Source organism: Macaca fascicularis, chromosome 1 (genome assembly GCF_037993035.2).
Source record: "Macaca fascicularis isolate 582-1 chromosome 1, T2T-MFA8v1.1".
Taxonomy (NCBI): domain Eukaryota; kingdom Metazoa; phylum Chordata; class Mammalia; order Primates; family Cercopithecidae; genus Macaca; species Macaca fascicularis.
In genome coordinates, this window is record NC_088375.1 from 43,171,703 (window position 1) to 43,186,419 (window position 14,717).

Genomic DNA, 14,717 nt, shown 5'->3' on the forward strand with positions numbered 1-14,717 from the left:
CTGCTCCAGTTTTTAATCATCTATTAAATAGCACTTCCTACTTAGTTGCTTAAACCACAAACCTGGGAGCATTCCCTGACTACCCTTTCTTTCTCTCTTACTTCCCATATCCAGTCTATTACCAAGTCATTTGGATTCTGTCTTTACAATCATATCTCTACTCCATCTCCTTCTTTCCATCTCCACTGTGTCCACTCTAGGTCCAGACACCAGGTTCTTCTGTAGTTTTTCTTTTCTTTCTTTTTTTTTTTTTTTAATCTTTAATTTGTTTCCATACTGCAACCAGAGTGCTCTTTTACTAAAATTAAATCTCATCGTTATATTTTAAATCCTTCCATGCCACAATAACTGACGGCCTGATATGCTCAAAAGTCCGTGTGGTTTACTTCTTCAACTCTCCTCCCTCTTTCTGTCTACCATGTTCTAGCCCATGAACCTCTGTGTTCCTCAAACATGCCAAGCTTGTTTCAGCTTCAAAGCCTTTGCCATGCTGTTTTCTCTGACTGAATATTCCTCCCCGCTGCTCTTCGTCACCCAGTTGCCTGGCTAACTCATGTCCATCCTTCAGTTTCAATGTCACTTCCTCAGAGAGGCTTTCCTTAAACCCTCCAATTCAGTGTAAGTACCTCCTGTCATTTTCTAATTACACCCTGTAATTTTCCTTGTGGTACTTACTGTAATTGTAATTAAATATACTTTTGTTTCATGTTCCACGAGCTCCATGAAGGCAACAATTAAGTCTGTTTTGTCCACAACAAAACAGACTCCCAGTGATAGGCCCAGAAACTATAAAGTTAGAAAAGGGCTTGGCATACAGTAGGTACTTAATACATCTTTTTTGGAAGAATGAAAGCAAAACTTCTCATTCCAAATTCAGGGATGTTTTCCTGATGTTATACTGCCTTTCTGAGTAGCCCTTTTCACATTTTTACTATCTCTTCTTCAGTTTTCCTTTTATAAATTTAATTTTTTCTACCCCAAGTAAATTATAAATAACTCTTTGATCATTAATATTTTCAACTACTTGCATTGAATGTTTGAAAATGACCATGCCCTAAAAGGTTGTTAAGTCAGTGAAGGATGTTTGAGGGTCTTATTTTTGTTTTTTTTAAGACAGAATCTTGCTCTGTCACCCTGGCTGGAGTGCAGTGGCGTGATCTCGGCTCCCTGCAACCCCCGCCTCCAGGGTTCGAGCAATTTTCCTGCCTCAGCCTCCCGAGTAGCTAGGATTAAAGGCGTCCACCACCGAGGCTGGCTAATTTTTGTATTTTTAGTAGAGACAGGGTTTCACCATGTTGGCCAGGCTGGTCTCGAACTCCTGACCTCGTGATCCGCCCGCCTCGGCCTCCCAAAGTGCTGGGATTACAGGTGTGAGCCATCTCGCCTGACCCCAAGGTTCTTATTCTTAAGGTATTAAATACTAGTCCATATTGGACATTCCCATTTTCCATACAATCCTGTTTTCTTCCTTTATTGCCTCAGTGGAGTCTATGCTTTTCAAATATCTGCCAATTGGCCTTTCTACACAAAACAATTCCCTTCATTTCAAATTTATTTTAATTTGAGGTTGAAGGTGACCATTTTTTCTCTAACCTAGGCTGAATTAAAAATTATAGATAGGTAAGTGATGCAGACAGTAGCCCCCCACATAGAGGAGGCTTGGTAATAGTGAGAGCTACCATTTCTTAAGGAGAGGCTCTGTGACAAACATAAGATATACATACATCATCTCCAACCCTCACAACAATCTTGGAATAGAGGTGTTATTATTTTTATTTGCTTTAAGTTATTTTCTGCTGTGTAACACCCACCCAGTCCCCAGTTTCCAATTTAGCAGCTTAAACAACACACATTCTTAAAACTCACAGCTTCTGTGGGTCAGAAATGCAGGCCCTGCTTAGCTGGGTCCTCTGCTTCGAGGTCCTCCACAAAGCTGCACTGAAGATGTGGGCTGATGCTGCAGCCATCTCAAGGCTCAATTATGGAAGGTCCACTTCCAAGCTTTCAGTAAATTGTATTTCCATCTTATGTGGCTCTTGGCAGACCTCAGTTCATTACTGGCTATTGGTCAGAGACATTAGTGTGTGTGTGTATGAGAGAGAGAGAGAGAGAGAGAGAGAGAGAGAGAGAGAGAGAGAGAGGCAGCACTAGATGGAAGTTACATTACTTATGTGACCTAAGCTTGCAGGTGATAGCTCACCACTTTTGCCACATTCTATTCATTAGAAGCAATGCACTAGGTTCGACCCACCCACACTGGTAGGGAATTACACAAGGGCATGAATACCAGAAGGTATGCATTGGGGGCTATCTTAGAGGTTGCCCACAACATACTTGGACAGAAAAAAAAGAAAAGAGGTGCAGTTAAATTGATCAATGATGAGGCTGGAATTCAAGCCTAAATCCATCAGATCCAGGCCCCTCATTCCTTCAATTGCATTTTGAAGTCTTATGGTGTTCAAAAAATGATTGTTGTTGAAGATGAGTCTAACATCACAAATTGATGCCATAAAATAAAACCAGGTATTTTTCATACCTATAGACTAAACTTGTAGGCCATTCATTTAATAATGGCCTACATTTGTTCTGAAGAAATACCGGGTTAGTTCATCAATATAGGAGAGAAACATGGGCAACAATGCAGAGGGTGCAACCTAAGAGTGGTGGGTGGTGTTGTGAGTGACAGACATAGCTAATGATTACTGTAGGATCATAGAAGACTGACACAGCTTCTACCCAAATAAACAGTAAATATAGTCGGGGTTGTTGGCCTAAGTAATCAAGTATCTAATAATTCCATAGGTTCCTGCTTGGTGTAGAAATAAGTCTCTCAGGCCTAAGATTATTTATTTATTTTTCTTTTTTACATAATTAAAAAAAAATTTCTGTAGAGATGGAGTGTTGCTACATTGCACAGGCTAGTCTCGAACTCCTGGGCTCAGGTGATCTTCCTGCTTTGGCATCCCAAAATGTTGGGATTACAGGCATGAGCCACTGCACCCTACCTAAGATTATTTCATTTATTTCTATTTTTTTCTGTTCAATTGTTGAGTGCTGTCCATTCTGTATTTTCTGTACTCCAACTCTTTAGATGGATAATAGAGTCACCCTTGCATATTCCCCCCTTCCTTTTCTTTTAACCTGTGTTCGATTCATTCAGAACCTTTTTTTTTAAGCCTGTGTTCAGATTCACTGTGTTCAATTTCCGCCTTTACTCAGGCAGAAAAAAAAGGTCAATTAAAATAGTCTTTGGGCCGGGCGTGGTGGCTCATGCCTGTAATCCCAGCACTTTGGGAAGCTGAGGCAGGCCGATCACCGGAGGTCAGGAGTTCAAGACCAGCCTGGTCAATATGGTGAAACCCTGTCTCTACTAAAAATATAAAAATTAGCTGGGCATGGTGGCACACGCTTGTAATCACATCTACTTGAGAGGCTGAGGCAGGAGAATTGCTTGAGCCTGGGAGATGGAGGTTGCAGTGAGCCGAGATCATACCACTGCACTCCAGTCTGGGTGACAGAGCGAGACTCTGACTCAAAATAATAATAATAATAACAACAATAACAACAAAATGTCTTTGGGTGCTGACCACTGGAGATAACAAGGAATGACAGGGCCTATCACCATCCCTTCTGTCCTTGACTTCTATCCCAACTTCTGTCCCTCTGCTTCTGCACTCCCAGAGGCTCCAGAGGAGACAGGCTGTAGCAACTGCCAGGCTCTTCTTCCTGCAAGCATTTATGGCTTGAACTCAAGATTTTCGAGGGCTTTAAATCCTAATTGTAAAGGTTATTCTTCATATCATTAAAGCTAGTGCTGAAACAAAATGGGCATAACATTGCTTGATGTCCACTAACTGGTCATCGACTGTCATGGAAAGCTGGGTGTTGTGTTATTCTTTAGAATCTGGGGATGAGAATCTGAATAGACTAGCATTTTGTAGTTCACATACTTTCTCCTAACCCTTTCTTAGAGCAAAAATGAAAAAAGGGGGAAGTATATTTTTTAAGTGAATAATATTCTTCTCTACATGTAAAAAATCTTGGGAAATATGCTATTTAGAATATATGGATTCTGTCTTCTTGATGCTTCTATGAATTCATTACAGGTCACAGAATATAATTCACTCTGCATGAAACTTAGAGAACAGCTTGGTCTTCATAATAACCCTTCCAAGGTGCTCTCTCAATGTCAAATTGCAAAGAAAATGCTCTTATCAGATCCGTTGAATGTTTCTACATTAGAGAAATAGAAGAAAGGCCAAGGATTTTATGCTAATCTCCTGTTTAAATCTCATCTAGAAGAAATAACTTATGTGTAAGTGAAAAGAAAATTAGCACCTTTTCTCGATAAGTGTCAAAGTACATGAGCCCTTTGTTAGAATAAAGTCTAGGGAAACAAGATAACCATAGTCAGCTTGATGGCAGGTAACCAGCCCTGTGTAATTTGGCTTTCTTTGAGATTTCCTTTTACATAAGTGCTAAAAACCAAACCAAAACAAAAAAACTCCTGGCAATTGTGCAACTGAATTGCCAGTGTCTTTCTTTCTTAGACAAGAATGACTTCTTATTCATGTGACAGTCATGAATAAGAAGAGAATACACTCTGGTACACTTAACTCCCTTGAGGGCACTTGAACAAACAGCTCTACAGATCATTAAGTTGAGTTCAGAGAACATGTTTCTCCCTCAACTCAGTAACACATATAGTGGGTTTCTCCCTCAACTCAGTAACACATATAGTGGGTTTCTCCCTCAACTCAGTAACACATATAGTGGGTTTCTCCCTCAACTCAGTAACACATATAGTGGGTTTCTCCCTCAACTCAGTAACACATATAGTGGGTTTCTCCCTCATCTCAGTAACACATATAGTGGGTTTCTCCCTCAACTCAGTAACACATATAGTGGGTTTCTCCCTCAACTCAGTAACACATATAGTGGGTTTCTCCCTCAACTCAGTAACACATATAGTGGGTTTCTCCCTCAACTCAGTAACACATATAGTGGGTTTCTCCCTCAACTCAGTAACACATATAGTGGGTTTCTCCCTCAACTCAGTAACACATATAGTGGGTTTCTCCCTCAACTCAGTAACACATATAGTGGTATGTGTGGTGTGGTCAGCCGGTGGTCCATAGATGTTTTACAATTCTCAGGGTTGGCCTTAATATAACTTATATCACAAAAAGTCCAGAACTTCTCTACTGACCAAAGTTCTTAAAAGACAACAGCAGCACTGTAAAAATCGTGGTGTCTGATCTTTTCATCTGGAAGGCACACATGGTATTTATATGCCTTACTGAAACTGCCCCAATGGAATCAAAGAATTTTAGAGCCAGAAGGAAATTTAGACATATAGTCAAAAATGGTGATGTTTCTAAAGAAATAATCTTTTAAAATCCCATAGTACTTAGGTGAACCTGCCATTCTATTGAATAGTGGTGAAGCCCAGCTGGACTCAGAAGGATTCTAGTTATGGGTACAGAAATAAATCTTGGGTGATTTAGGCAGAAAAAAAAAAAGATTGACAACTCACAGCTCACATCTCCAGGAAGGTTAGAGAGCCAGGATCAGAAAGGAGTTGAAAGAAGGGATTGCTGGGCTGCAGGCAGCACCATATTTCAGAGCCAGTCCTGTGAGGTCACTGGTGTAACTCTCACAGACCTCTGGACGCTGTTGGGTAGATAATGCTGGTGGCACTGCCCCCCTTGGAGAATGAATGTGTCAGTCAAGGCTGCCTCTGCCACCAACATGATGGATTCCCCCGTGTCTCTGCTTGTCAGTGTCATGATATCCCAATTTGAAAGATGTAGCTTATTGGGAGATCCGGTTACCAGGGGCTCAGGGAAGTGAGTATCTAGCTTTATACAGAGGGACATTCTTTAAACATATGAAGAGGGTTTAGATCATTGGAAATAATAAAAAAAAATTGAAAAATGTCCAGTATTCAGGTCCCTTGTCTTGCAGTTTTCCCGAACTTCACTTCATGGTTTTATATATAGTTCATTCAACATAAGTTTATTGAGAGGCTAGAGGATTCTGAGAATATAACCATGAATTAGGTACTTCCTGTTCTTCAGGATCTTATAGATACTCAGCCCTGTAAAGAGATAAATCATAATAAAACAGAAAGAATGTAGTAATAGAGGTATGAGCCAATGGTCCAACAAAGTAAATCCCTCCCTAATCTAGTAAATAGACTATATTCTTCCAGTTACCCAGGAAATTAAATTATTCTACAATAATTTTCTAGGTTAAATAAATTATATAGTTATTTGTCTGCTTGGTAGTAGTTTAGGAGTTCTGACACACACACACACACACACACACACACACACACACACACACACACCCTAGAGGGACAGGTATTGTGTTCTTATTGGAAATAAACTTACCATTTTCATGCCTGGTAAAATAAACATTATTATTTTTCTCTTTTTGTCCAATAAACATTTAACAAATGAAAATACTGGATTGTAGTGAATTTTGCTTGGTTTGAAAATATAAATTTGGATTTAATTTATTCTTATCTTGAAATTTAACAATAAAGGTTAAAAGTAATCTATTTCACTTATTCTTTTCTTTCTTTCTGTACAAAGATATGTACGTAATAAAGTTTTCATCAATTGTGGTCTTTGCTCAGACATTTATATTAGAAATAATAAGATCAGACATGTTTTTAATATACTGAAAGGAAATACGTTTTATTTGCTGAAGGCCCATGGGAAAATTGTGAAAGGAAGTTTGTTTTCAGTTCCACTGCGCACGGACCCTGTCGCGCTTTTAAAAGCCTTTCCAGGCCAGTCGCGGTGGCTCACGCCTGTAATCCCACCACTTTGGGAGGCTGAGGAGGGCGGATCACGAGGTCAGAAGATCGAGACCATCCCATCCCGGCTCACACAGTGAAACCCCGTCTCTACTAAAAATACAAAAAACTAGCTGGGCGTGATGGCAGGCGCCTTTAGTCCCAGCTACTCGGGAGGCTGAGGCAGGAGAATGGCGTGAACCCGGAAGGCGGAGCTTGCAGTGAGCCGAGATCGTGCCACTGCGCTCCAGCCTAGGCGACAGAGCGAGACTCAGTCTCAAAAAAAAAAAAAAAAAAAAATTAGTCAGGCGTGGTGGTGGGCACCTGTAGTCCCAGGTACTCAGGAAGCTGAGGCAGGAGAATGGCGTGAACCCGGGAGGCAGAGCTTGCAGTGAGCCGAGATCTCGCCACTGCACCCCAGCCTGGGCAACAGAGCAAGACTCTGTCTCAAAAAACAACAACAACAACAACAACAACAACAAAACCTTTCCCTCCCGCCAGGCACCACTCCCTTGTGCTCTGTGTCCTGGGCTTGACTGCAATGGCACAGGCTGGAGTAGCTCCAGGGCTCCTCCTTTCTGTGCTGTTTGCTGCTGTTTCTACCATCATTTTTCTTTAACCAATTTTGTATTTTTTCCCCTGGGTTTGGTTCCAGGTGGCACTTAGCTGAACTGATATAGATGGATAAATAGATAACTTTTTCTAGAGACAGGGTCTCACTATGTTGCTCAGGCTGGTCTTGAACTCCTGGGCTCGAGTTATCCTCCCATCTCACTCTCCTGAGTAGCTGGGACTACAGGTGAGCGCCACTGTATCCATGAACTGATAAACATTAATTTTGTAATGAATGAAAGGGGACTAGAGGGGAGCTGAAGAAATTATGCTCCATGTCCTTTGATGTCCTTCGTTCTCTCTTCTAAATATATATATATATATATATATATATATATTTTTTTTTTTTTCCTTGAGATGGAGTCTCGTTCTTTTTGCCCAGGCTGGGGTTCAATGGTATGATCTTGGCTCACTGTGACCTCCACCTCCCGGGTTCAAGTGATTCTCCTACCTCAGCATCCCGAGTAGCTGGGATTACAGGCACCCGCCACGATGCCCAACTAATTTTTTGTATTTTCAGTAGAGAGAGGGTTTCACTATATTGGCCAGGCTGGTCTCAAACTCCTGACCTCAGGCGATCCACCCTTCTCGGCCTCCCAAAGTGCTGGGATTACAGGCGTGAGCCACCCCACCCCACCGTCTTCTAACAATTATTGTTACCATATACTGAATGTTTCTGACAGGCTGCTGAACTCTTTATAATCCTCACACCAACATTTGTAGGCAAGTATTAACAGTAGTGTTTCCATTTTACAGAGTCATGAACATTATATGACTTCTTTAAAATCACACATATGTTACTGGGATTTAAATTTAGATCAGTATGATCACAAAGTGATGTATTTCTGTTAAGAAATAACTTCATTCCTGCAAACTCGTGTGCTTTCCCTCTCATTTAAGATTATTCATAATAAACTCTGTGTCTGTATATTTTCTTTTCTTTTCTGGGGTTTTAAGTTTCCCTCTTTTCATTCATTTTTCAGAACTGTTTTCATTCATTTGTGTCTTCTTTTACTTTATAATTCTTTTCCTTGCTATCTGTAATAGTAAACCATGCACCAAATTTGAGGTAGCTGTGGGTAGATCAATTTAGTTTTATACATAGGCAGTGGCCTGCATGTCCTGGATGCAAAAATGAATCAAAACAAAAGGAAACTGCCCCAAAAAACCCCTAGTGTATGTAAAAGTATAAGAAGATAGGCTGGCTAGGGCTCTCATAACAAATTATTGTAAACAGCGTGGCTTAAAACAACTGAAATTTATTCCCTCACAGTTCTGGAGACGGTTTGAAATCAAGGTGTTGACAGGGCCAGACTTCCTCTGAAGGCTCTAGGGAAGAATCTTTCTTTGCTTCTTCTTAGTTTCTTGAGGTTCCTTAGCCTCTGACATTCCTTGGACTATAGATTCATCAGTACAATCTTTGCCTTTGTTGTTACATGGCCCTGTGTGTGTGTCTCTGTGTTTCTTCTCTTCTTCTTGTAAGGAAGTCAGTCACTTTGGATTAAGGGCCCATGCTACTCCAGTATGACCTCGTCTTAACTAATTTTATCTGCAATTACATTTATTTTCAAATAAGATCACATTCTGAGGTTCTAGGGGTTAGGACTTCAACATATCTTTGGAGGGGACACAATTCAACACATAACAAACAGCCTGCTACCAGTTAAGTTCACATTAATTTTCCTTCTTGCGATTCCTTAGAGGTTTGAGTTTGTGCTGTCATTTAAAAAAAAGTGTGAAAAGTAGCCATAACATATAATTATATGGAGAATAATGTAGGTAGGCCTTGAAAAATTATTTAATGAGCATCTAATTGTGCCTGGAGCTAGGCATTATGGAAGATATAAGAGTAGTAAAATCACACCATTGTTAGAAAAGCAAATTCTCAGGATCTAGCACAGATCAAATGAATCCGAGTCTGCATTTTAGGAAGAGCCTAGACTGCAAGGATCAAAATGGCTGGGTAGCTTCACTGACAGCAGGGCAGCTGTTCTTAAACTCTGTCGCAATTTAGGAGAGTCATGATGGCTGGGCTGCACCCCATGAAAATTAAATAAAAATTTCTGGGACTGGGATCCAGGCAACAGTATTAAAAAACAAAAATAAAACCCTATATGCAGTTACAATGTTGCTTCTCAAATTATAAAGTACATACAAATCACCTGGGATCTTGCTAAAATGCAGATTCTGATTCATTAGGTCTGGGTGGACCCTAAGAACTTGCATTTTTAACCAGTTCCCAGGTGATGCTGTTGTAATTTTATTTATCTTGTATTCTCCACAATGTCTAGTTCCAAGCACAAGTAGATGCTAATTAAATATTTTTTGAAAGGCAAAATTTTCTAATTTCAGAATTAGTAAATATTTCAGATATAAAGGAAGAATTACGCTTCACAATGTTTAATTTGGAAGTACTTCAAAGGAAAAAAAATTTTTTTCTCCTACTTGAGGAAGGCAAAAACACTTCAAACAAAATGTCTTTTGTTTTCTCAGGATTCTCTATGAGAAAATAGACTCAATAAGAGAGAACAGCTTGGGTTGTTTTTCTGTTCCTCTTACACAGTTGCTTCAAGTTTCATTATTAGGTTCCCTGGGTACAACACTCAAGAATCATTCCCAGACTGTATTAAGTTCCTGCAGAGTGATTATTTCATTACAAGCGATGTATACAGATTCATGGCTTGATAAACAATAGATCTCCCAGAACTCTCTATTACGGTTCACACCAGTAATGTATTGTTTTCTGTTTCATAGGAAATACATCCCAGATTTGTCCGAGAGATGCTGTTTAGGATAAGAGGTATGTGATTTCTCAGTCCCCAGTCAAAGTTTAAAGTGTTTGACTTGATTTAAAACCATTCTTCTTTAAAACAGAATCCATTGCAGACAATTTCAGATATTTGTTCTTAGACATTCTAGGAGTAAGACTATAAAACAAACTATTCTGTAGATGTGGCTCATCATTCTTACTTCCCTTATCCTCTTTGCTGTAAACCTCCACACACTTTTTTTTTTTTCCCCCAAGAGACTTGGTGTTGCTGTTTTGTCCAGGTTGGTCTTGAACTCCTGGGCTCAAGAGATCCTCCCTCCTCAGTTTCTGGAGTAGCTGGGACTACAGGCGTATACCACTTTGTGGTTGATTTTTTCCTATTCTCTTTTTTAAAGATGTTTTTTACCTCTGCCTTAGAGCAAGGATGGTATAATTCATCTGGTTTTATAACAAATGCAAACCAGATACAATAATAATCTACTCAGCCCTATGTGTTCAAATGCAGTTTGCACTCAGCACTGCACTAGATGTCCCTGCCCTCCATTCCTCCCTCTGTTTTCCCCTCCATCCCTTGGGCATTTGTCCAAGTCCACATTATTCTATTTGATTGTCTGGGTATTGATATGTGTTATCTATATGTTCTAGGTACTGAGCCCAGCGCTAAGTATACTGTGATGAATAAAACACACCATTCCCTAAAACCTTCCTTAGTTTTCTCTTTTGTTGAACTCCTCAGGTATTTTTAGTGAGTACAATGACATTTAGGATTAAATTGCTCTCTAATTTTTCTCCTGTGATCTATTTTTGACTTGCTAAGTAGATCAAAGGCTTATCGAAGATTTTGCATTGGTAATATTCACAAAGAAAATGTATATCTGAACTGCTGAAGAGGCTCTGGAAAAGTATAGGAGCACCTGTCATAACTTCTAGGGTCATGGAAGACTTAGGAGAGGACATCTAAGCTAAGTAGGATGAGTAGGATGTAATCAGGTGAAGAGTAAAAGTGGGGAAAAGGCTGGCAGAGTGTAGGATCCCATTCCATATTCAAGAAGTGGTTTTGCAAAGAGAAGATAAAGTATAGCATGTTTATTTTTTATTTTTATTTTTATTTTTTTGAGATGGAGTCTTGCTCTGTCATCCAGGCTGGAGTGCAGTGGCGCAATCTCGGCTGACTGCAAACTCCACCTCCTGGGTTCATGCCATTCTCCTGCCTCAGCCTCCCAAGTAGCTGGAACTACAGGTGCCCACCACCACGCCCGGCTAATTTTTTATATTTTTAGGAGAGATGGGGTTTCACCGTGTTAGCCAGGATGGTCTCGATCTCCTGATCTCGTGATACACCCACCTCAGCCTCCCAAAGTGGTGGGATTACAGGCGTGAGCCAACGCACCCGGCCAAAGTATAGCATGTTTAAAAGATGTGTAGGTACTTCAGAATCACCAAACACAAACTGCAAGGGGGTAGACATGGAGAATGAGGTACACCATGAAAAATATATAGGGACAATACAAAAGAGCAAGATGAAGGGTCAACATTGTGCTATAGAAACAAAATTCGCTAAAGTAAGTTTTCTGGTTTTGTCAGTGACTTTACAGGGCTGTGAGATAGAGGAGGTCAATGCTAGTTGGAGCAGTATGCAAAGCAGAGATGGCCTTAAATTGCAGAGTGCTTTGGATAGCCAGAGAGGAGGAGGGATCCACTTCAGGCTGCGAAGACCCCCTGAACAAATGCCTAGTGGTTGGCAGTCATGTTTGATGGGCCTGCCTGAAACAAGGATTTCTCCTCAAAGGTAAATGAGATACAAATGTACCCAATGGCACCTCATAATAACTGAAGCAGGAAAACAAAACATGTTCCTCAAGTCCCCACTCAAGCAGCCATTTGCTAGAACACAAAATTATCTGCATCCAAATGCCAGTTTTCTTGAGTCACTGAATATGCTTTCTTTGCCTTTTCATTATTTCTTAATAATAATCATATAGCACTGACATCATTTATATCCAAGTTTGCAGTTAAATAGATCAATTGATGAGTTGTACAAAGAATAGTGTGTTCTATACTGAAATAACTAGCAATGATCTTATCTTCAGAGTATATCATCATCTATTTGGTTCTCAAAAATATTGTCATCATCATCATCATTATAATTACTTTATTAATTCCTTTAGCTACTATTTTTTAAAGTTCTTTTTATGTTCCAAGCACTGTGGTAAGTGCTTTACAAACTATAAGAGACATAAAGCTTTTCTGTGTGTCTAACATCCCTTCCTTCTTTCAGAAATAATGTCTTTTGTTGGGAACAGGCCCCCAAAATCTAGCCATAAACTGGCCCCAAAATTGGCCATAAACAGAATCTCTGCAGCACTGTGACATGTTCATGATGGCCATAACACCCACGCTGGAAGGTTGTGGGTTTACTGAAATGAGGGCAAGGAACACCTGGCTCGCCCAGGGCGGAAAACCATTTAAAGGCGTTCTTAAACCACAAACAACAGCATGAGCGATCTGTGCCTTAAGGGCATGTTCCTGCTGCAGATAACTAGCCACACCCACCCCTTTATTTCAGCCCATCGCTTTGTTTCCCATAAGGGATACTTTTAATTAGTAGAATATCTATAGAAACAATGCTAATGACTGGTTTGCTGTTAATAAATATGTGGGTAAATCTCTGTTCAGGGCTCTCAGCTCTGAAGGCTGTGAGACCCCTGATTTCCCACTTCACACCTCTATATTTCTGTATGTGTGTCTTTAATTCCTCTAGTGCCACTGGGTTAGGTTTTCCCCGACCGAGCTGGTCTTGGCAAGTAGTGTCCATCGTGGGAGCTCAAATCCGGGTCGAAGGGTCACTGGAGTGACAGTTGGAGAACGTGGAACTAGCTAGAGGACACCTGAGTACTCTTACAGCAATCCTTGTGGTGAGTAAGAAGGGGAGCTCAGAAGTATCAGAGTAACAATGAGACAAGTGTGGGATCTGGTTCGTTCCACCTTGGAACATTTTCACACTAATGATGAAGAAGGAGGAGAGTATAATGAAGTAAAAGAAGAGGTTACAGAGCAGGTTTGTTTGCCAGCTAACGCTAAAGTGGCAAAGGAGGGAGAAGTTCATCTTTACCCTTCTGCACCCCCTCATTATTATTTTGAAGAAAAAGAGTGGCCTGACCCTCCAGATCTTTATTTTCCGGAGGACACTGGGTGAAAAGTAGTTGCCCCAGTGACTGTTCGAGCAGCGACTTGAGTGACCGCTCTTAGTTCTATTCAGGCAGGAATTCAGCAAGCTAGATGAGAGGGTGATTTAGAGGTTTGGCAGTTCCCTGTTAGAATACACCCCCCCAGATCAACAGGGAACTATTATAGCTATATTTGAGCCTTTTCCTTTTAAATTACTCAAAGAATTTAAACAAGCTATTCATACTAAAAAAAATATGTAGAAAATATCAGCAAGTCAGGCCACCAGATAAGGAAGAAAAGAAAACTGCTGAGCCTGAAATATGTCCAAAATGTAAAAAAGGAAATCATTAGGCTAATCAGTGTCACTCTAAGTTTGATAAAGATGGGAACCTGATTTCAGGAAATGCCATGAGGGGCCCGTCCCGGGCCCATTCTAAACTGGGGCATTTTCAGCTCATGCCATTTGCTCACCCCTGTACAATGTCTGTCTTCCGCCACAGCCCGTAGTGCTGCGGTAGATTTATACTGCACAAAACCTGTGAGCCTTCTGCCTGGGGAACTCCTGCAAAAGGTCCCAACAGGAGCCTGTGGACCCTTGCCAGCAGGGACGATAGGATTACTTTTAGGAAGGTCTAGTTTAAGTTTAAAAGGGGTACAAATATACACAGGAGTCATTGATTCAGATTCCAATGGGGAAATTCAAATTGTTATATCTACTTCTGTTCCCTGGAAAGCAGAGCCAGGAGATTGCATAGCACAGTCCTGATTGTGCCATATGTGGGGATGGGAAAAAGTGAAATTAAACGAACAGGAGGATTTGGAAGCACAAATAAACAAGGCAAAGCAGCTTATTGGGTAAATCAAATTACTGATAAATGTCCTACCTGTGAAATAACTATTCAGGGAAAGAAATTTAAAGGTTTGGTAGATAAAGGAGCGGACATTTCAATCATTTCTCTACAGCACTGGCTGTCCGTGTGGACAATTCAACCTGCTCAATTTAACATAGTTCGAATTGGTAAAGCCCCTGAAGTATATCAAAGTGGTTACATTTTGCATTGTAAAGGGCCCAATGGACAACCTAGGACCATTCAACTAATTATAACTTCTGTACCTATAAATTTATGGGGGAGAGATTAATTACAACAATGGGGGGCACGAGTTCTAATTCCAGAACAATTATATAGCCCTCAATGTCAACATACAATGCATGAACTGGGGTATGTCCCTGGTATGGGACTAGAAAAATATTTGCAAGGTTTGAAAGAACTGCTTCAAGTGAAAAGACAAAGTTCCCATCAAAGATTAGGATATCATTTTGATGGTGGCCATTGTTAAGGCTCCAGAACCTTTAACAGATAA